Source organism: Bidens hawaiensis, unplaced genomic scaffold (genome assembly GCF_021521415.1).
Source record: "Bidens hawaiensis isolate Kalapana, Puna unplaced genomic scaffold, B.hawaiensis_p1.1 tig00002477_1, whole genome shotgun sequence".
Classification (NCBI taxonomy): domain Eukaryota; kingdom Viridiplantae; phylum Streptophyta; class Magnoliopsida; order Asterales; family Asteraceae; genus Bidens; species Bidens hawaiensis.
This window is the reverse complement of record NW_027491136.1, coordinates 2,273,725-2,296,709: the sequence shown is the minus strand read 5'-3', so window position 1 is coordinate 2,296,709 and position 22,985 is coordinate 2,273,725. Positions and strand designations below refer to the sequence as shown.

The 22,985-nt window shown below is 41.0% G+C and overlaps 1 pseudogene; it reads left to right on the top strand.

Moving 5' to 3' along the window:
* The window catches only part of LOC143619482 (uncharacterized), an 82,326-nt pseudogene that overhangs the window by 11,269 nt on the left and 48,072 nt on the right, over positions 1-22,985 (top strand).

The following is a 22,985-nucleotide window of genomic DNA, read 5'->3' as shown; positions in this document are numbered from 1 at the left end:
ACAGGGTAGAAACGCGGATGCGTTAGCCCTATACTTTGGTGAAGACCCTGCACGTTGCCCTTTTGAACAAGGTAACATATATATAAACTATAAAGGGTCTGATTTCTTTTATTACATTTTTGCATGTGTTGAATAAATAACCTAATGATGACACATGGTTCGCAGTTACTCAGATTCTTTTAAACTTTGTGAGGCTATTTGGAAAAGCTCACGAAGAGAATTGTAAACTAGAGGAAAAGAAAGCTCAAAAAGAGGCTGATATGGGAAATTAAAGGGTATTGGCTTAACAAAGAAAAGCGGAAATAAGCTGAATGGGATCTGCTCTTCAAATGATCCGGTCAAGGGTCGGGCAGGTCAATGCAAGCTCGATGCTAGCCACCACAACACGTGAAGTAAACCGAACTGTAAAGCCCATGATTGCAAACACATAAAGTGACCCTCATGGCCTTATCTAAAAAATTAATAATAATCAGTTGATTTACAATTTTGGTTCTTGATTTGTAGTCGTTAGTTATTAATGGGCCAAGCAAGGATGAGTTAATTACAATTTTTGTTCTTTTAATTATCTTAAATATTTATAGAATGTTTTTTTTAAATGACCCCATTGGTCCTTATTCAACAATATATTTTGTTCTCCTTTAATTTAATTATTATTTTTTTCCTTTCTTACACTCACACTCACTAGCTCACAAATAATATTGAAAAATATATTTGAGAGTGAATAGTAATACATCAAATATGAAATATACAAATAATATTAAAAATTAGATTTGAGAATGAATGGTAATACATCAAATATGAAATATGAGACTACGAGAGAGATGCTTGTTTCCCTTATAAATAATTTATAATATGGGGTGAGGTACGGGGACGTGGAGAGGGACGGGAGAGAGGATAGGGTAGCGCTGGGTATGCAGTAATGATAGGGGAATTAAATAATTCATTGCGTATTTGTCTGGGAATGAAAAAATGATGTTTGGTTGCTCAATGAATTGGAATCATCCATTACACATAGAATCTCATTCTATCAAAACCATTCCTTCCAACCCCCCCTCCTTTTTTTTAATTTCATTTCTCTTTCACTCTACTTTCTTAACAACGCCAACCACCCACCTAACAACAACCACCACTACCATCACCACCACCTCCACCATTGCCATCGCCATCACCACCTATGCCACCACCACCTTCGCTGCCCCCACAACCACCTTACCACTATCGTTACTACCGCCATCACTACAAATGCTACCACTTGTTGACCACTGCCACCCCCACCACAACCACTACCCGTGACGCCTGAAAAGGGAATAAAATGGGTCATTAACATTCCTTTATCTTGTTTGGTTAACCTAGAGAAATAAAATGAATTATTACTTTTTGTTGTTTGGTATCCAAAAAAATTGTATGAATGAAATAGAGATAATAAAAACACTCATATCTCAAAATATTTTTTAACAAAAAAAAAACATGCAATGGCGACAGTGGTAGCTCCCGCAAAAAAAATGGTGGTGGTGTCGGTCAGACAGCGGGGCTAGCGATGGTAGCATTGGTAGTGATGGCGATGGTAGGGTGGCGGCGACGGTGGTGGCGGTCTGGCAGCGACATTGGTAGTGGCGGTGATGGTCAAGCGACGACAGTGACGGTGGTTGCGGTGGTTACGGCGACGTTGGTGGCCGCGACAGTTGTGGTGGTAGCACTGGTGGTGGCGACGACAATCATATGATGGTGGCGGCGTCGGAAATCATATGATGGTGGTGGTGGTGGTGGTGGTGTTGAGAAAGTAGAGTGAATGAGGAATGTAATGGAAAAAATAAGGGGGATGATAATGAATGGTTTTGATGGAATAAAATTCAATGTGTAATAGATGATTCCATTCTATTAAACAACCAAACATCATTTTTTTCATTCCCACGTATTGAATTATTCCATTCCGCCGTTATTCCTAGATACCAAATGCTACATAGTACTCTCTCCATCCCTCTCCACGTCTCCATACCTCGCCCCATATTTATTAGGGAAAACAAGCATATCCTCATATTTCATATTTGATATATCAATATTCATTCTTAAATCTATTTTTTTAATATTATTTGTGAGCTAATGAGTGAGTATAAGAAAGAGAAAAAATAATTAAATTTTGGAAAATGAGAGATAAATTCAGTAAATTATGTGTTTTAGTTATGGGTGTAACATTTCGGATTTTTCGTATTTGTATTCGTTTAAGTTTAAATTGATTCGGGAATGTAATTTGGATCTGCTGAACTATTTAAAACTTGTATTTATTGGTATTTAACTTATTTTATAATTTCATAACTTTCAATTATGACAAATAGCCCTAAGAAACCTTTAAAATCGCTTAAAGCGGCTCAAAATCGCATTTTTGGGAACTACAGGGACTAGTTTTGCCAATTTTTTTCATATTTTCAATTAAATTAACGAAACTTAAACTCCAAGAAATGTTATAGCTGGTCCAATTTAGTTTTCTTGGTGTCCAAGCCAAATTTTGTTAGTTATTGTACTAGATTTTCTCATTAAATAGCTTATTTTGTTTTCTAATTTATTTTTAACATCCAAATCGCTTATTTTTGGCATAAATCGAGTAAATTAAGGTCCAAGAAAAGGATTATAACTAAAATACAACTTTTAATTCGTTTCCCTTTGCCCAAGATCAGATCTTTATGAATCTTTTCATGATTCTTTCATTTAAATCACATATACTTACTTAAACGAGTAAAAAGCCCATAAATAGTTCGTGTTTGTAATCTCTATATAAACAACCCTTAATCTCCTACCATAACACTTTACACAAATCCTAGAGGAGCCTCTCCAGACATCACCCTCTCTGCCATACTCCGTCTTCTTCGGTTTTTAAATTATTGTTGAAGATACACACCTAATCGGTTGACTTAGCTTATGTACCGACCTTTGACTCTTCGTTGTGGTTGATTCTTTCACTTTTCGGGTAAGTTGTAAACATAGAAATTGTTCATTAACATTCCCTAGTCAATAACCTTCAATCAATTTCGGTGGTTGAAGGGTGTTGACTGGTCAAATCGTTTAAAACTCGTTAAAGGGCAAAATAGTCAACAAGTTTGACTATTCGTTTTCTCATACTTCTGGTCGGATTCAACATTCGGTCCAGAAGACTTTTATTCTCATAACGTAATTTTAAGGCTACTGACCAAAACCCGACTTCCGACTCGCTGTTCGGATTCTCGTCAGTACCAGCTCGCTTAAATCTTAAAACAAACATAACTTGAGTTCTGATCGTCTGTTTAGAGTGATTCCAGCGGCAACGAGTTCGTTTTTACTTATGTTATCACATAAAAAATATCAAATTCTGAATTGGTTATATTGTTTGACATGTAGTGGACGACTTGCTTATTCGTTAGCTCGCTTATTCATATTTATATTCGTTCGTCATTAATCTAAGGTGAGTTTATCATTCCCCTATTTTTCTCAATTTTCTAAATGTTTTGGGAACATATGCGTATGTATCCGTATTTCATACTATATATATATTCAAACAAATGCATACGTGTTATTGTGAGTGATTTAATCAAGCATACGTGCTACTTGCTTACTTGTGTTACCATTCAATCAATCGTATATTGGGATTACTATTCAATCAATCATATAGCGGGTGTTCCTGCTGGTGACCAACGCCCGGTTCTCTTGGCAACGGTCTACATACTTGTTTATGGTTTGATTATATTTACTGCACTTATCACGTTATGCTTATTTATATTGTTGTGTCAAAACTGGTGATATTCTCACTCAACTTTATGTTGACAAAACTCCATTTTCTACGCATATGCAGGTTGCTTGTATTGAAGATTGAAATTTGGACATTTAGACAAGACCTTAGGATATGATCAAGATAAACATTATCTGAGCTTATATTCATATATGTGAATTGTTTGTTATAATTGGATAATGTTTGTATTATTTGAATAAAATAATTAATTAGATATTGTCACATTTTATATATGATAGTATATTCGAGCTATGAGCAATCGGATCACGCCCCGGCATTTCAGTCTTAGGTTGGGGTGTGACAATGGGATAGGTTGTGACTGCTCTAATAACTCATATACACATATAGAGGCTGGATCAGGTACCAATAGAAAATTTGATGCAAAGCGTACGCAGCAAAGAGATAAAAGCGCGGTGATATTTTCATTACGCTATATAGTTTAATAATAATCACATTATACTTTTCTACCTGCGTAATAATAATTATAAATTACACTTGTTTAATATGTTGTAGTGTAATTACCATTACCATATATACTAAATCAAATACCATCATGTTTTTTTCCACGCTATATAACCACCACCTAACCTATTATCATTTTCTTTATTTGTTTTAATCAATTATATATCCTTTTCAATAATTTGTATATATTTTAGCTGTTTAAATTAGAATAAAGTTTTAAAATTGCTCATGAGGTTTGATCACATTTCTGACTTTGGTACAAGAAGTTTTTTTTAATTAGACCCTTCATGCTTTTCAATTATTGCCAATATTGTCCAAATCGCTACCCTAACCCCATCAGTTTTTTAATATTAGGGGTAAAACGGTCTTTTTCGTTTATTTATTATATATATAATAATAATATATATATGTATGTATATATATAGAGAGAGAGAGAGAGAGGAAGGTTCGTGTACAAAATAATCTTAACATGAGAAGGTACGAAACAATACCAATCTACAAAAAAATGAGAGCGTATGAAACAATATCAACTACGATACTAATCTACATAAGCAATATTTTATAATAACAAAGAAAAACCTAATAATAACAACAAAATAATAACATCAAATACTTATAACAGCATTAAAAAGACAAATAATAATAATAAAGTGTAAATCAACGAATACTTTTAGCATCTCATAATCTGAAACAACAAATACAAACAAAAAAATAACAGCAAACAATTATAAAAATAAACCAAATCATAACAACAAATTAGTTCTCACTGTTTTCATGTTAAGAATAAAATGTATTTGCTCCTGAAACTATATAGGCCCCGCCTATTATTAAAATATGGTATATTGAAAGATTAATCCGTTCATCATTACCGCATCTTCATCGACCTACCCATTGTACCCATTGGCTACGGCGACCAAAAAATGTCCGCGAGACACAGATGCGATCGAAGGTCCTGATATTCTAGATAGTAGGGCGGTTGAAGTACTTCCATTGAATTTTCCATTGGAATCGTTCTGGTCATCTATTGATGCAAAGTTCAACTGGTTCGATCAAAACGCTTTTCTAGAACGGATGGAATCGATGAGAGGAAACTTGAATTCAATTCGATAAATTAGAGTTCATCTGTAAACCCTAGCCACTCGACTTCTAGATCATAGCAGGATTTGGTGAGCCTGAAATCAAAAGCTCAGATTATCGGATAGCCTAAAATGTAGAAGACGACGCACATAGATTTGAAGTGTAGGCATGCAACAGCTCAGATTTTTCATAGTTGTATTCGTATTTGTTTATCCGATTCGGGAATGTAATTCGGATATTTCGTATCAATAAAATCATGCATTTATTAGTAATTAATTGTTTTTAATTTATTTTATAATTTTATAACTTTCAATTATACCAAATAACCCTTAGAAACTCTTAAAATGGCTTAAAAATGCATTTTTGAAACTTCATGGACTAAAACTGCTAAAATATCAAAGTCTGGTAAAAGGAGTCCTTAGCGCCACGCGAAGGAGCGCAATTTCAGCCAAATTCGTTTTCAATTCTCATTTAATTCTAAATATTTCCCTAAACCATCCAAAATCACGAAAATTGAGCTACAAGTTATTTAATCTGCTGTGGGAAAGTGTCTAGGCTCATTTCTTGTCATTTGGTCGATATATTAAAGATTGTAAGACCCGATTTGTCATCAATATATTATTCGGTACCTAAACGAGTCAATTTCTTGTTCTACAAATTGTACCTCTACCTATATAATCACACCACACCTCCAAACCCTAAAAAGTTACTGAAATATTACTCTCCTAGCCGTCACCCTCATTAAACAGACGATTTTACCTTCGTTTTTGCTATTTTACTCAAGGATATTAGTGTTCGTGTTGACTTCAAAGCATACTCAACCTTTGACTCCGTTTTCTCATCGATTTAAGTATTATCCGAATAAGTTGTCTTCTGTAAAGTTGTTCCTCGTTATTCAATAGTCAATAACCCTCAATCAATTTATGTGATTGAGGGGAATTGACGGGTCAATTTAACGCCAACCCGTTTAAGGGCATATTGGTCAACAACTTTGACCAATCGTTTTCTATCACTTCTGGTCGGAACCGACTTTCAGTCCAGAAGACTTTTATTTTTTTCTTGAGATTTTAAGGTTAATGACCAAAACCCGAATTCCGACTAGCTGTTCGGATTCTGGTCAGTACCAACTCACTTAAACATTAAATATCTCATAACCGAAGTTCTAGACATCTGTTTGTTTGGATCGATTCCAGCGGCTATGTTCTCAATTTTAATCATAGTTTATTATCTCTAAGTTTCAGGTCTGTTCGGTTTATCTCAGTCGGCACGTTAAAGGACGGTTCGTTCTTTTAATCATGTTTTTATTCTTATTTCTCGCACATTCGACTAAGAAATAATGTGAGATATCATTCCCCCTTCTATTTTAATATTTTCAAACGTTTTGGGGACACATGCATATCTAATTCATATTTTTATATCATATATATACACAAACTCGCAAACGTAAATATTATGTGTATTTCAATTAAATGCTAATTGTTACTTGATTAAGTGTTTACTTTATCATTCGGAGAGGTCCATCATAATCACATTATAGTATGATCATACGCCGTCTTAGTAGCCAAATCCCGATTCGCATGGCGATGGTCAACCGATACTCACATTTGTATGCTAGTCATAGTAGCCAATGCCCAATTCGCAAGGCAACGGTCAACTGACACAACTATTTGCTCATGGGTTAATTGATATATACTCATATTATTTTGTTTGCTCATTTATCGTTTATTATATATTATTGTTAGTGTAAAAACTGGTGATTATCTCACTCAACATGTGTTGTTGACAAATTTCTGTTTATTTTGTACGCATATGCAGGTTATCAGTTGATTGAAGTTATGGTGAAGAACACATAGAGAGACTTTAGACACTAAAATAAAGAATATTTAAATATTATTTTGTCTTGGATTATTATTGTTATGATTGGAACTTGTGCACATATTCGAAATTTGAAATAAATAAATTAAGTATATATTGTCATATTTTATATTGTACAAGCAGAATGTGTGGAACAACGATTGAACTGGCGAGAGTACAAGCAGACTTTTGAAGAGGTTCAGTAGCTGCATGAAGTCATCTGGAACAACGATTGAACTGGTGAGAGTAGAATGTGTGGCTGACGTCAGACATTTGCGCTGAGTTCCCAAGTTTCACTTAAAGAAAGAAAGAAAAAGAAGGCGAGGAAAAGCAAGTCAGGTTATGTTTCCAAATTTTATTTAAGAAAAGGGAAAAAAATAAGAATCAGTGTGTTCTATTTCATTTAAAGAAAGAAAAGAAATAAAGATAAAATCAAGGCTAAATTGGGAGGGTTTGTTTCCTTCCAAATTTGTAGGAAAGTAAATGGAATCAAAGTAGAAGAAGAAAAGAGAAAAAAGAAAAGAGAAAGGAAATGAAGGAAAAGCCATTCATTTCCTTTTTTTTCGTTAAATGAATTAGAGGACACACTATTGAGTTCTGTTCGTGTGATGTCCGTGGGCGGATAAGACAAGATTGGGATGGGGTAGGGTTGGAACAATAAAATAACGAGAAGATAAAAAGACTGATATATCCCGAGTTAATAATGAAAATAGACTGATTTGAAATAATTGGGAAGTCTGGAGGGTTAATAAAAAAATTTGAACAAAAATCGTAAAAATGACGAAACCTTAAGGACCATTTATTATACCCTTTGATTTAAATTTATATATTTTTTAATAAAAGGCTCCAAGCCAATAATACGATTTTCCACATTAGGCCATTTCATCTCTCCCCCTCCCTCCATAACCACTAACTACCTAACCTATTACAATAAATTCCTACAAACAAACCATGCCTCCTGAAGAGGTAGGTCCCAGCAGAGCCCAGTTGGACCCGCACGACTCACCTTGAACAGGGACGTCTGCGCAGTTGGACCCGCAAGACTCACCTCAAAAAGGGACGTCTGCGCAAAGACCAACTGGATCTGCAGGACTCACCACGCTCAGAGAGATGAAGACCTTACGCGCAGTACGCCAGCTGTTCCCGCAGGAAAAGCCTCCCAATGGTGAAGTAGCCCGCCTGTTCCCGCAGCTGCGGATACAAGCCATCAGGGAAGGCTACCCGCACTAACAGCAAGGCTACACGCACAAGGCACTAACTCTCAAATAATTCAGTAATGTCACCTGAAGAAGGAATGAGCAAAGCCGGGAATACTCCCGCACAAAGCCGGGAAAACTCCCGCCCAAATGAGCCAGTCCGTACGCTACTGGAGGACCTTTTGTACTATACCTGCCAAGGTATAGTACAAAAGATCTGACCAAAGCAGCGACAGCTCACTGACAAACAGTACGAGGAGCACGCTCTAGTACTTAAAGTCACTATTAGCCGCTGCCTACTCACCAACCCTCACTGTGGCACGTGCGTAGCCTGCAGTTGGTGGAACAGGAACAGTACACAGCCGGCCTTGTCACTATCAGCCGCTGCTTACCCACCAACCAGCATGGCACGTGCGTAGCCCACTGTTGGTAGAACAGGAATACTATACAGCCGGCTGTACCTGCTTGGAAACCTACATTCGGCTATAAATACTCCTCCAACACCTTGGAACGGTATCTGATCTTATCTTATCTTACATGATCTTATATCTCCATATATTATCTGATATCTGCTCTAGTCATTCTCTTAATATACACTTATATTCAAGAGCAATCTAGTATGATTCTCACGCCGGAGGGTGGTCACAAGGAGGTACCCCCTTCTCCGTGACGAGCTCACGGTGTCTGTTTTGCAGGTCATCAGAAGAACCATCTTTGCCGGACTTAACCCTCGTGGGAAACATCTACTTAACCCCCAGATTATCCGTAATCTGCCCGGGGTCGATTAGTGTTTCTTCATTGGCGCCATCCGTGAATAAAAGCTAGAACTTGTTCTTTTTCAGTTTTTTCAAAACTTCTGGAAAGATGGTTAAGGTTACTCCGGTGCCAAGACCATCGAGTGACCAAGAAACCCCGGTAACCACAACCCCAGCTCCTGGGAGGAACGCCGGCGAGTACACATATTTTACGAACACTCCCCGGTTACCCAAGCCGGGACAAGTGCAGTAAATTTTACGAACACTACCCCGGTTGCCCAAGCCGGGGCAAGTGCAGTAAACAATCCTTCCCTGGGATTCATTGATACCCAGGTGGAAAGACAACAGACGAAGCTCCCCTGCCAAACACTTTAACAAGTTAAAGCGTGGGCGGAAGCACGTCAGAAGGAGTTCCAAGCTGAGTTGGATGAACGCTTGCGTTCACTCCAACAGACTGACGAATTCGGAAGCACTCGACAACAGCTCAACATGAGCAATGAGTGCGAGTACTGGGACGATGATTCGGAGGAATCCGACAGCGACGAAAACCCTCGCCATAGGGCGAAAGGGAAGCGTAAGGAAACGGACTTCCAACCGAGAAGGAATTTTGGAGAAACTTTCAAACCAAAAAACGCGGGTAGAAACCCAAGGGACTTCTCTAAAGCCTTCAGGCCAACTGTTGCAAATGCGGGAACGTCCAAGTTTGCAAGGGACATTGCGGAAGCAATCGCCCCGAATAGTGCTAAACAGATGCCCAACATAGGCACATATGATGGTGTATCCGACCCAGACGATCATTTGAACAGATTCATAGCGGGGGCAACCGTCAGCAACTGGACGGAACCCACGTGGTGTTATATGTTCCAGATGACGCTGGTTGGAGCGGCTAGAGCGTGGTTCGACCGTCTACCGGTCCACCACATCTACGATTGGGCAGACTTCCAGCAGAAGTTCAGCCAACACTTCAGTCAACAACGAAAGTATACCGAAGAGCAATGGACGATCCTCAACTGCATCCGAGAGGAAGATGAATCTTTACTAGACTTCATCACGCGCTTCAATTCAAAGAAGCTGAGTCTGTGCACCATAAGCGAGGATCTTGTTCGCGCAGCTTTCATCCAAGGCGCCGAATACCCAGAGCTTATCCGCACATTGACGGGTAAAGACGGCATGCCATCCACATGGGATGCCATCATGACAGCAGCTAAACGCTTCGCAGAAACAGAAAAGCAACTGGGTAGAGATCTTCCTCAGAGCACAAACCTCTACACCCAAAAAACAAGAGAAAGCAACGTCCTTACCGCCCGACTAAACAAAAGGAGGAAGCTTGGTATTTGGCAGTCAAGGGTAAACTTTGACACCTCATCCGGCTAACACCCTCAGTTAGGCGGAAGGGACAACATGCAGCCGTTGAATCGGAACTCTAGATGGACGCCACTCACCAAAAGCATCACCGAAATATTTGCCACCGAGAGGCTCCCATGGCCAAAGGCTCCAATAGTCCGACAGCGTCACAACGCTGATCAGAACAAGTCATGTGACTTCCACGGGACAAAAGGTCACACCACTGACGAATGCATATCCCTGAGAGATATCGTCGAGACATTCGTCAGAGATGGAGAACTCGCACACCTCGTGGCGTAAAGGATGCTGAGCAGGCCAGCGCGTGTAGAACCCCAGTTGGGGAAAACACGGATAAAACTGCAGCTTCAATGTTGGAGACTACATACTGCGTAAACAACGAGAATCCGAACCAAGTGCATATCGGCTCGAAAGGCTCGATGACACCCCCATCCCAAGAACATGGAATGGAGTTCAATTACACAGGTTGCATGTAGATCAATTCCAAACTTGTAAAAAAAAGGCCCAGAGCCACTTCTAATGGAAATGATTCTCCTTATCACATTGACGCTGATGGTCTTACATTTGTACTTATGAACTTTCCACACTGATATGCCGGTTTTCACCGCATAAATAAGTGGGGAAGTCGTTGCGTGTGGACGGCGGCAAAACCCGCATAAACACAAAAAACGACAAACCTTCACGCAGGTCAGTTATAGGTGAAGTTTGGTCATCCCACTAAATGAAAGTGACGGTCCTACCCGCACAATCATGATAGAGGAAACTGAACATTAACCTATTGACAACCGCGCGTCGAAAGGTTTAACTTATTCAAACCACTGATATGCCGGTTTTCACCGCATAAATAAGTGGGGAAGTCGTTGCGTGTGGACGACGGCAAAACCCGCATAAACACAAAAAACGACAAACCTTCACGCAGGTCAGTTATAGGTGAAGTTTGGTCATCCCACTAAATGAAAGTGACGGTCCTACCCGCACAATCATGATAGAGGAAACTGAACACTAACCTATTGACAACCGCGCGTCGAACGGATTAACTTATTCAAAACACTTAGAAAATTTCTAAGGAAAAGATGAGGAAAACCTCCACGCAGGTCAGATATAGGTAAAGTTTAGCCATCCTACTAAGTGAAAGTGACGGTCTTACCCGCACAATCACGAAAGAGGAAGCAAAACTTTAACCTATTATCTACCACGTTGAAAGGTTAACTTATCCAAAGTACTTAAGAAATTGCCGAGTTAAACTAAAGTATGCACAAGCGAATCATATATTGTTTATGCGGCAAAACAAGTGCCAAATTAAGCTATAATATGCATGAGCAAGTCATATAACGTTTATAAAGCAAGTCATACAGTGAAAGTGGCGGTCTTACCCGCACAAACATTTATATTTCATAAAGATTCAAATATTACAAGAATTGCCGGGCACATACCCGCATACAAGATTATAAATCTATACAAAGATATAAACCTATTCTAACGGTGGGAAGGGATCTCCAGGTTCAAGCTTCAGGACCAATCCCTCCAAACCCACTTGTACCCGTACCATCAGTTGGCTGTGGCGGTTCAAGGAAAGTCTTGAGAAGGGTTAGCCCATCATCGGCAGCAGCAATCTCGTTCACCTTCTCCACCACCGGATGCGAGAAGGCAGCATACTGATTCACTGCTTGGTCATAAGCAGCTTCAGTATCTACATCGAAAAGAGGGAAGTTGGAAGGCGGGATGCCTTGCTCAACAAACCCTAGACCAAGCAGGAAGCCAGCCTTTTCCCCATCCTCATGAGAAGCGTTGAGGGCTGCGCTCATGGCATCGTCGTAAGATGTGTCCGTGAAGACCCGATGCACAACCTACAAAACAAAAATACAAGTATCAAAACCTTTTCTAAGTACAAAGAAAAGCGTAAAGACGTTATGAAGCTAAGCTTACCTGCGACAACGCTTCTCGTAGAAGCCATTCCTTGGTAACCAGAGCCTCCTGGAGGGCAGCTTGAGCTTGGTTACGGGCGCGTTCGGCTTCACTTTTGTTAAGGTTGGCAAGCAACACTTCCTTAGCAGCAGCCTCTTCAACGCCCTTTAGCTTACGCTCAGTATGGTCAAGCATACCCCTCTGGTCCAAGATATCTTGAAGCTTCTTGGCGTCGTCCATGGCCAAGGCGTCATGAGCCTGCTGGAGCCTCTCTAGTTTGGCTTTGAGCTCCTCATTTTCGGCGCGCAGAGGCTCCGCAGCAGCTTCAGCCTTGGTGGCCTTCTCGGTTGCGTTCCGCGCAGTTTCCTTAGCCAACCGAAGCTGTTCGTTAACAGCTTGGGTAGCCTTGGAACGGGCCTCGAGACGGGCCTGAACTTCAACCTCAAGGGCCTTGAAGGCCTTCTCCTTCTCCGCAGCAATGGCGGAGAGTCTCCTGTTCTCCTCCCGGATAGCCCGCGCCTGAGCTACTTCTTGGATGCGAGCCGCTTTTAACTTGTCGTTTTCACGACAAAGCAACTCGACGCGCGGCTGCATCCGAGCTAGGAGAATCCGGAGCTCGTTTGTCAGCCTACCCTCCTGGTAGCTTGACATAGCTTCCCCCAGCGCACCACTTGGGGCGGCGTGGCGCGCCCACTCGACGCAGTCCACGGCCGTCCGAAGGGTTGTTCCTCGGCGGATGTTCCATCGTGGAACATACACCTCATTGGAATCCGACACTGCAAAAAACAAAAAGCAGTTAGGAAAAGATGATAAAAAAAAAAGATAACAGGCCAAAATAACCCTACGCACCTGTAGGGTCGACGACAGGCCTGTAGCCGCCAAACCCATCACCCGAACCTAACGGATATCCATCCAAGAGGTCAGGCAGATGGGAAGAAGGCAGAGATTGGCTAGACGCCCCAACCCCGGACGTACCTGAAGGACCGGCCGTAGTCGCCGGCGCCGGAGGAGGCATGGCGGAGGCCGCCGTGGTAGAGACCAACGGAGGTGAACTCACCAGAGGTGAACTCACAACCGCGGTCGTTGCTGCGGAAGAGCCCGCAGAAAAACTCACCGCCGGCTCAGTGAAGGAATCAGTGAATATGGCACTGACAGCCGGCGGAGATGACGTCACAGTTGGAACAGTTGCCTCAACCGAGTGAGCAACTGAACCAACACTTGAAGCAGGCGCAACCGCCTGGGTCATCGCCTCAGGTAGGTTGACCAAACCTACAGTCATGGGTCTGGAGGTGCTCCTCCCCGCTCCACTCTGGAATGCAGTTGCATCCACACCTGCATGAAGACAACATATTTAAATATAATGGCGGAAAGATATGAAGTTAAAGTTATTTAGTTTACACTTACGAGTCCTTTTGAGCTTGAAGGTGTGAACAGGCGGGGACGAACCCGATGGAGCCGGCCGCTTCACGCCGGTCACCGTCGTTGTCCTGGGCTGCTCGGAGGTGACAGCCGTCTCAACCTCCGGAGCAGTGGTCTCACCACCACCTGGGTTCCCCGCCGCCTCTTCACTCTCGGTCTCTGAGTCAGACCGATTCCCCTGATCGGCAGTGGAGGCAACCTTCGCCTTACCCTTTCCGCCAGCAGCCTTCTTCTTCCGCGTGAAGAAAGGACCATCTGCGGATTCCTCATCAGAAGATAGAATTAGAGGAATTCCAGCAGAGGTTTGAGCATTGAGAGGGCGAGGATTAAATAATTCCTTACCTGGCCGCGTGGCGCTCAGGATCTCATGGCCTGGCGGGTAGGCCTCCACAAACCGATCCGCCATCTGCGCAAGGATGGGCAACTCGTTCTCGTCAAGAGCACGAGTACCCAACCGAGCGGGACCACCGCTCTCCCGCGGCTGCAGGAGATACTGCAAGTCGTTCCCCTCTGAAAACAAAAACAAAAATGGTTAGAACAAAAACCCTAAATTAACGGATAATATAAAGCCTACCGTAAGGGACAGAGTTCAAACCGTATTCAAGGACGATGGGAATCTGTGACGCCTCTTTCCACACCCGGCTCATACCGAGCATCACCATCCCGGATTCCGCAAAGCGGTAAATCGGAGTCTGGATCCGGGAAATCTTGGCAAACCATTCCGCCTCCTGGTAGTTGGAGGCGTGAAGGCTGGGGAGAGCTCTCCCGTTCTTAAACGTCATCGCTATGGGGACGACGCGAGCGGAGATATAGAAGAACTCCCGCTTCCAAGACCGAAGACTGCGCTCGGTAGCGCAGATCTTCAAACCCTTGATCCGGGTGACCAAGGTATACCACCCCTGGATGCATCTCCAGGAATAGAAGGTCATCAGGCGGTCGACATGGGGCTCCACGCCCAGAATGAGGCACACCCATTCAAAATGGCGAACCTTAGCGATCGCCATCGGGTGCACCTCCGTCAGATGTACACCGTGTCTCTCCAAAACACGGTACACAAACTTCGTCAATGGGAACCTGAGATTCCCATAGACGAAGAATGCAGCGTACACCCCTATCTTGCCCTTGGGGGCATCATACACCGTCTGATCAGGCTTAGGAAACTCAGGCTCGAAAGGCTCGAGCATGAACTTCCTGACGACGTACTGATAGAGGTCGACCGAAAGAGCACACTGGCACTCGCCAGCAGTACTCTTGTCATCCTTGTCCGACATGGACGACGGATTCTTGAGGTATACATCGGACTCCTCGACAGTAACCTCAGGATCATGAGAAGACATGTTTGGGACGTAAAGAAGAACGATTTCAGGAGAATGCTCGACGGAAACGTTAGAGTATTCGCCGGAAATCGTTTAGAAGAAGAAGAGAGAAGTGAAAGTGTGGATTAAGATGCATCCCCTCTCCCCTTTATATATCATCGCAATGAATGCGATGAATTTAATGCGGAAGAGAGAGGAAAACGCTGGTGCAATGAAACTATGACACGTGGAAAAAGCAAGCTGGCAACAGCTGTTGACAGGACGCGCGCCGTAAAATTCGCGGCCACGCGCTCGAAAACTCGCGCCCACGCGCCTGAAAAAGCGTCTGGAATGACCATATACTGTCACGTCGCCATAACTTCCTGCACGTCCTGAAACTGTCAGAAGAAACCGTCGGACTACACTAACGTCCCTTCAACAGTTTGGACTGTTCTTATCCTTTCACCAAACTCTTCGAATTTCAAAAAGGGACGTCTGCGCAAAGACCAACTGGATCTGCAGGACTCACCACGCTCAGAGAGATGAAGACCTTACGCGCAGTACGCCAGCTGTTCCCGCAGGAAAAGCCTCCCAATGGTGAAGTAGCCCGCCTGTTCCCGCAGCTGTGGATACAAGCCATCAGGGAAGGCTACCCGCACTAACAGCAAGGCTACACGCACAAGGCACTAACTCTCAAATAATTCAGTAATGTCACCTGAAGAAGGAATGAGCAAAGCCGGGAATACTCCCGCACAAAGCCGGGAAAACTCCCGCCCAAATGAGCCAGTCCGTACGCTACTGGAGGACCTTTTGTAGCAGGTATAGTACAAAAGATCTGACCAAAGCAGTGACAGCTCACTGACAAACAGTACGAGGAGCACGCTCTAGTACTTAAAGTCACTATTAGCCGCTGCCTACTCACCAACCCTCACTGTGGCACGTGCGTAGCCTGCAGTTGGTGGAACAGGAACAGTACACAGCCGGCCTTGTCACTATCAGCCGCTGCTTACCCACAAACCAGCATGGCACGTGCGTAGCCCACTGTTGGTAGAACATGAATACTATACAGCCGGCTGTACCTGCTTGGAAACCTACATTCGGCTATAAATACTCCTCCAACACCTTGGAACGGTATCTGATCTTATCTTATCTTACATGATCTTATATCTCCATATATTATCTGATATCTGCTCTAGTCATTCTCTTAATATACACTTATATTCAAGAGCAATCTAGTATGATTCTCACGCCGGAGGGTGGTCACAAGGAGGTACCCCCTTCTCCGTGACGAGCTCACAGTGTCTGTTTTGCAGGTCATCAGAAGAACCATCTTTGCCGGACTTAACCCTCGTGGGAAACATCTACTTAACCCCCAGATTATCCGTAATCTGCCCGGGGTCGATTAGTGTTTCTTCACCTACTTTGAATTTTATAATATATCTTTACTCCATTGACTTCTTGACACAATTTGGGGATCAAATTCGTCAACTGAAGACTGGATTCAAGTTCAACACTTCTCCATGATATGCTTATCAAGTTTTAATTGGAAAAGGAGATCGCCAAATTAAGCAACTACTAGATCGATCTAGAGATTATATATATATATAGTCAACAGTTTGAGTTCGACGAAATTGATTACCACATGTATCAGAAGAATATTGGATCCGGCCGGGAGTGTAACAGACAACGCCATTAAATGGCGCTGTTCAGACGCTTCTTTTACCGGAAGCCACCGGATCGACTGCTTGAGATCTCCGAGAGAGTTTACGGTAATGTTTAGCTTATTGTGATTTCTAATGTGCTATCAACGGTTGTTAGTAAGTTTTTTGTGAAAGCGTTGACTTTAAACTTGGGGAAAATTAAGTTGCTCAAATAGTTAAAAGAATTTGGCAAATTGGATTAAAGCATCGTTTCGAGGTAAGTTTTACATAAGTCGACCCTTATCCTCATCCCGATCAAAGCCCTAAAACATCAGTTTTAAATTTGAAAAACTTAATGACGTTAAGTTTTTTTTAACGAAGGTCCAATGAAATCAAAGGACTGGTGACAGAGGTGATCCGTTTAGCTACATAGAGGTGGGATTATTAAAATCCAATTCGCCTTAAAATTAATATGAAAGAGGTGATCCGTTTAGCTACATATACTAAGAAACTGTAGCTTGAGCTTTCGGCTTCTCATGTATTCTGATAATTGATGACAAATTGTGGGTGAAATTTGGTATGGAATTCATTATGATAATAGTGAAATTGAAGTTCCACATTAATACGCGAAACAAGGAAAACCTAAACTTTGGTATATTAGGTTCAAGATTTGTTATCCACTGAATATGTTTATAGGAAATGGTGAGTGCTTGAATATTTAGGGTTTGTTTTTCTGTTTCCATAACATTGCATTTGCTGTTAAGGTAACATGAATTTAGCTACGCTTGGTGATTGTAAGATAAATGCTAACAATTTTGTTAAAACTCGTTTGCAGTTTTCGATTGCTGCCTCTCAACTGAAGCGCTTGAAGAAGATGAGTACAAGGTATACATGGGTGGCATTGTGGCTGAGCTTCAAGACCACCACCCCGATTCATCTTTCATGGTTTTTAACTTTAGAGAAGGTGACCGAAGGACCCAAATATCACAAATGTTATCATCCCAATACGACATGACAGTAATGGAATACCCTCGACAATATGAAGGGTGCTCAACGTTACCATTAGAAGTGATCAATCACTTTTTGAGATCTTGTGAAAGCTGGCTTTCTTTAGGGGGTAAACAAAATGTGCTTCTTATGCACTGTGAAATGGGTGGGTGGCCTGTGCTCGCATTTATGCTTGCAGCACTTCTTTTATTTAGAAAGCAATATAATGGTGAACAAAAGACTCTTGAAATGGTGTATAAACAAGCTCCTAGAGAGCTTCTTCATGATTTAACACCTTTAAATCCACAGCCTTCTCAACTGAGGTATCTTCAGTACATATCCCGGAGAAATGTAGGTGCTGACTGGCCTCCCTCAGAGGCACCATTAACTTTGGATCATATCGTAGTTAGATTTCTTCCTTTGTTTGATGAAAAGGGTTGTAGACCTGTAATTCGAATCTATGGTCAGGATCTATCTTCAACAGCTGTCAATAGGAGCTCTAAGCTTTTGTTTACATCCTCCGAAACCATAAACCAAGCCCTCTACTATCAACCAGTAAGTTATTATATCAAACAGTTAAGACATATTGCTTCCTTTCTAAGGGAGTGTTTTTGTGTCTGTTTTACAACTGACCTTATGCTTACATAGATTGTGAGAATCAGATTGTCAGCCGTGATAGAACACGTGCTGTAGAGGATAGCGGCTGTACATGGTTTTGTTTTGCTTTAAATAATGAGAACCAGTTAGTTAACTATTATAAAACAGGCTATAGAAGATAGTGTTTGAATTTGCTTTTGCTATTTGAAATTGTAATGATTAGTTAATCAGCTATTTGAGAGTCTCACAAATCCTGGTCATTTGTGTAACTAGTCATTAGTTCATATATTGACCAAAAATGACATTCCTGTGAAAAAAAGGAGATTCACTTTGGGAGTCTTTGAAGTTAGGTTACAACTTAGAAGACATGATATTAGGTAGTTTTAGTTTACCCTTTGATAATCAGTTACAGATGGGATAAAACTAATTATTAGAAATTGATTCCCTTAAATGGTTAGATGCTGAATATGTTTATCCAAACATTGAAAATGTAGGTTGTGCGTGCAAGTCAAAATAATTAGATAATTAATTTCAAAATGCAAATCCAAACAAACCCATGATATAATCGTTTGACTCTGTGATTGCAGGAAGAGTGTGAATGGGTTTATATTGATGTTCATCACCGTGTTCAAGGAGATGTGGTTCTTGAATGCATACATCTGGAACGTGTTAGGGAGGAAATAATATTCAGAGTAATGTTTCACACAGCATTTGTGCGAAGCAATGCACTTATTTTGAGTCATGATGAAGTTGATGTTATGTGGGATGCAAGAGACCAGATATCAAAGAACTTTAGAGTAGAGGTAGGCCTTCTTTTCCGCATTGAGTAATGCCCTTATTTTGGAAACACTAGAAGTTGAATGCCTACTTATACATGTATCAGGTATATTTTTTGGATGCTGATGCTCCAAAAGAGATTTTTAGCAACATGGTTGATGGGCAAAATGGTCTTTTACCTAAAGACATTAAGGTGGATCCTAAAAATGGTGATATAGCCCCACATCTTCCTCCTCCTCCCCCACCCGCACCTCCAATACCTGCAGCTCCATTTCCTCAAATAATGGTCCCCTTCCTGAAGGAGTTTCAACATCTTAAAATCCAGCTGGAAGATATAAAATCAGCCACTGACAACTTTGGTGAAAGCAAAGTCATCGGAAGAGGTGGTTTCGGGAAGGTGTATCTAGGAGAAGTTTATCACTCTAAGGGGAAAAGCATGGGTGCTTTTAAGCGTCTGGATCCTAGGCTTGGGCAAGGAGACCCTGAGTTCTGGAAGGAGATTCTGATGCTTTCTGGTTACAAGCACAAAAATCTGATCTCTCTACTGGGATATTGTGATGAGGGTGGTGAGAGGATACTTGTGTATGAGTATGCATCTAACGGAAGCCTTGATCGCCATTTAAATTCCACTCATCTCACGTGGATACAACGTATCAAAATATGCCTTGATGCTGCTAGAGGGCTTAGCTTCCTTCATGATGACAAGGGCACAATGCAAAGAGTTATTCACCGTGATGTAAAAAGTTCCAACATCCTCTTGGATGACAATTGGAATGCTAAAGTTTCTGACATGGGACTGTCTAAACTAGGACCTGCTAATCAGCCACACACATTTCTTATCACCCGCAATATTGTAGGTACTCCCGGGTATTGTGACCCACAATATATGAATTCATACACCCTGTCTAAAGAATCAGACGTGTACTCTTTTGGCGTTGTGTTATTTGAAGTCTTATGTGGAAGATTATGCTGTAATTATAGCAATGGCCGGTTAAATATTTTGGTGTCTGCATGGAAAAAAGCCTACAAACAAAAGAAGTTACATGAGATTGTCTTTCATTTGATGCCACCACTGGACTCAACTTCTTTGGAAACGTTTTCAGGCATTGCCTTTCAGTGTTTGCAGAAATCTCGTGAAGAACGGCCGACGATTGCACACGTTGCAGAAAAGCTGGAGACTGCGCTTGAATTTCAGATGTCATCAAATAAGTATGAAGATGGACTTAAGGTAGTGAAAACACTTCTCTTGAAAGTCATCTCTAAGGCTGTGTGTAGTGGGATAACCAGCAAGAGCTAGTTATCGTGCCACGTCACTGCCATGTAGGCAGTTGGGCAATAACTAGTCACCCATTAACTTAAGAGATAAAAAAGGATTAGTTGTTAGTGGGTTAGACCCCACCTTTATTGTGATAGCATCCGGGGGGGGGGGGATGACGCCAAGATAATATTTGGAGTGTCATGGTATGGCACCGGAATAAATAGTGAGGTGGCAGGATGGCGCCTGCCATACCACAAAGGACAGCCTAAGAGCATCACTAGTACAACACACCTGTCCTTGTACTCTCACTATATTTTTTATCACAGTATATTTTTAAACATAAATAATTTTAAGTTTCAATATGTACTTTTTATTATGATTTTCCGACATGATATTTATTAATGCTGCTATAGTTGTTCTTGGACCAATGGTGGAAGATAGGCAGTCTGGCAATGGGTATAATTGACTTTAGGTCAAAACAAGTGATATTTGAATTGGGGTTAAGTTGGGTGCACATATTTTTTTTTTTTGTATTTTCTGTTATATAAATAAATAATGTGCTGAAAAGGTTACAAAAGCTATAGCCTGACTTATTAAAGATAACCATAATTGACTCATATATAAATAAATGGGTAAAATTGCCGCCTCTAACCAACTATTTCAAAATTCATAAAATGAAATAACGTCCCTGGTTCCTTTTCTCAGCATCATAACCATTAGTCTCACTATCTGTACACACTAATTGTTTCTTTTGATCATTGGATCTTGTATGCACTTTGAAACATGTAAGTTTTGATGCAGGTTGAGACGAATCGGGTCAGGCCACCTCCACCTCCGCCTCCGCCTCCACCACCTCCAATCTCCAGAGCAACTCCGTATCTGCCACCTCCACCTCCGCTATTGAGTGGACAACCGCCTTCACCTCCACCATTGCCTTCAAAGAAAGTTACTTCTAAAGGACAAGGTCTCGAACCTGAAAAGGTCCCAATGGTAAGCAATATAGTTAATTAACTATGTTTTTCCGAAATTACTTTTTCTTTTTAACATATAAAATATATATCCTCATGCGAATAGAATAATTAATTTGGGTGTTTCTTTATCGTATTATATCTGACTTTTCAGATTTTGATGCTTATTTTTTCCTCAATTTGTGACATGAACAAATATTCTTTTTCTGCATTCATAATCATTTTACTTATTTTAATCATCCCTTTCCTACAACCCCGCAAAGTTATCATTATTATTTGACACTCTTTGGTTTTCTTCATAATACTTCATTGGAGCAAGGTTCCCGACCGTGCCATCCAAGGAAGCTTATGGTATGATTTGCAAAGACCTGGAGAGTCCCAAAGGTATTCCACTTTCTGCAACCTTTATTTGGTTTTCATCTCCATAACTAAACAATGTTTCTTATTCCTTCTGAGAAATTGGATTACCATCAAGCATGTGGTCAGCTTTAAAAGGGCATTCAAATTACAAATTAAATGCATTTGGACCTTACTTTGCAGAAGTTTTATACAAAATGTTTAGACCGTTATCATATTTTTATTTTTATTTATTTATTTTTGCTGCTAAGTATTTAATGTACGGCCAAATTTGACCAAATAAACATTGACTTTTGTTTTACAAAATTAAACATGTACTTTTTGCTTGCCATGTGTACACAAGATTATCGTAGCAACCGGCCAGTGGACAACCTAGGAACATGACACATGGATTCTTTAGGAAAAAAACCAAGTGGATTTAAAAAAAAATATTTTCTTTTTTTTTTTCAATTTCAAGAAATAAAAAAATTTCAAATAAAAAATTTAGAAGTCATTAACCACCAGCAAAACGCAGATGTCCTCACAGATTCTCTTAGCGAAAAGGCGTTTAATTGTATGTGCCATCAAAATAAAATTTTGAACTTTTTAAACCGGTCAACGTTTTGCGGGTGTGCCTAAGAGTTTTTTTTTTGAATCTTGCTTAGGTAGTTGTACCATTAGCTTAATCTGTATGTTCCATTAAATTAAACTTTTGTAAAAAAATATTTTACAAAACCCGTTGGCGTTTCATGGGTGGTAGGTGGCTTTTTAAGAAATAATTAATTTTGAAGGTTTTTCTTAGAATTAAAAAAGTTGCTATAGTGGTACCCCAGTGACTTTCACAGTTTCACTAGGGGAGCTTGCCGGTTCGAGTCTCGTTTGTGACAAAAATATCGTTAACTGGTGGCGGCGGGGTCACCAGTGCTTCCTGCAATCGTGGGAGTGGGTGGGCAATAGGTGTACCAAGTGGTCAGGCTTTGTTGGTCGTTCAGCAACAAGAAAAGGGTCAAATGTTCACTTTGACTATTTTTCTTTAATTTTGGTAATTGCAGTGATTTTGATGCGTCAGAACTTGAGACATTATTCCTCAATAGAGACCCAATGAAAGATACTTCTGAAGGAGGGCAGCTCCAATCTACTGGTTCAAAGCTTAAGAAACTCCGCTTGGTAATGCAATTTAGATTAATCAAATATTTTGTGTTTTTCTTAACAGTTAATTCACGCAGTCACATACCCTATAGTTCTACTTCTAAAATCTATATCTTATCTATCATGGGACTTGAACACTCAACCACACGGAGAGAAGCATCTTTTCAACGCACCTTGATGCAATGATACCA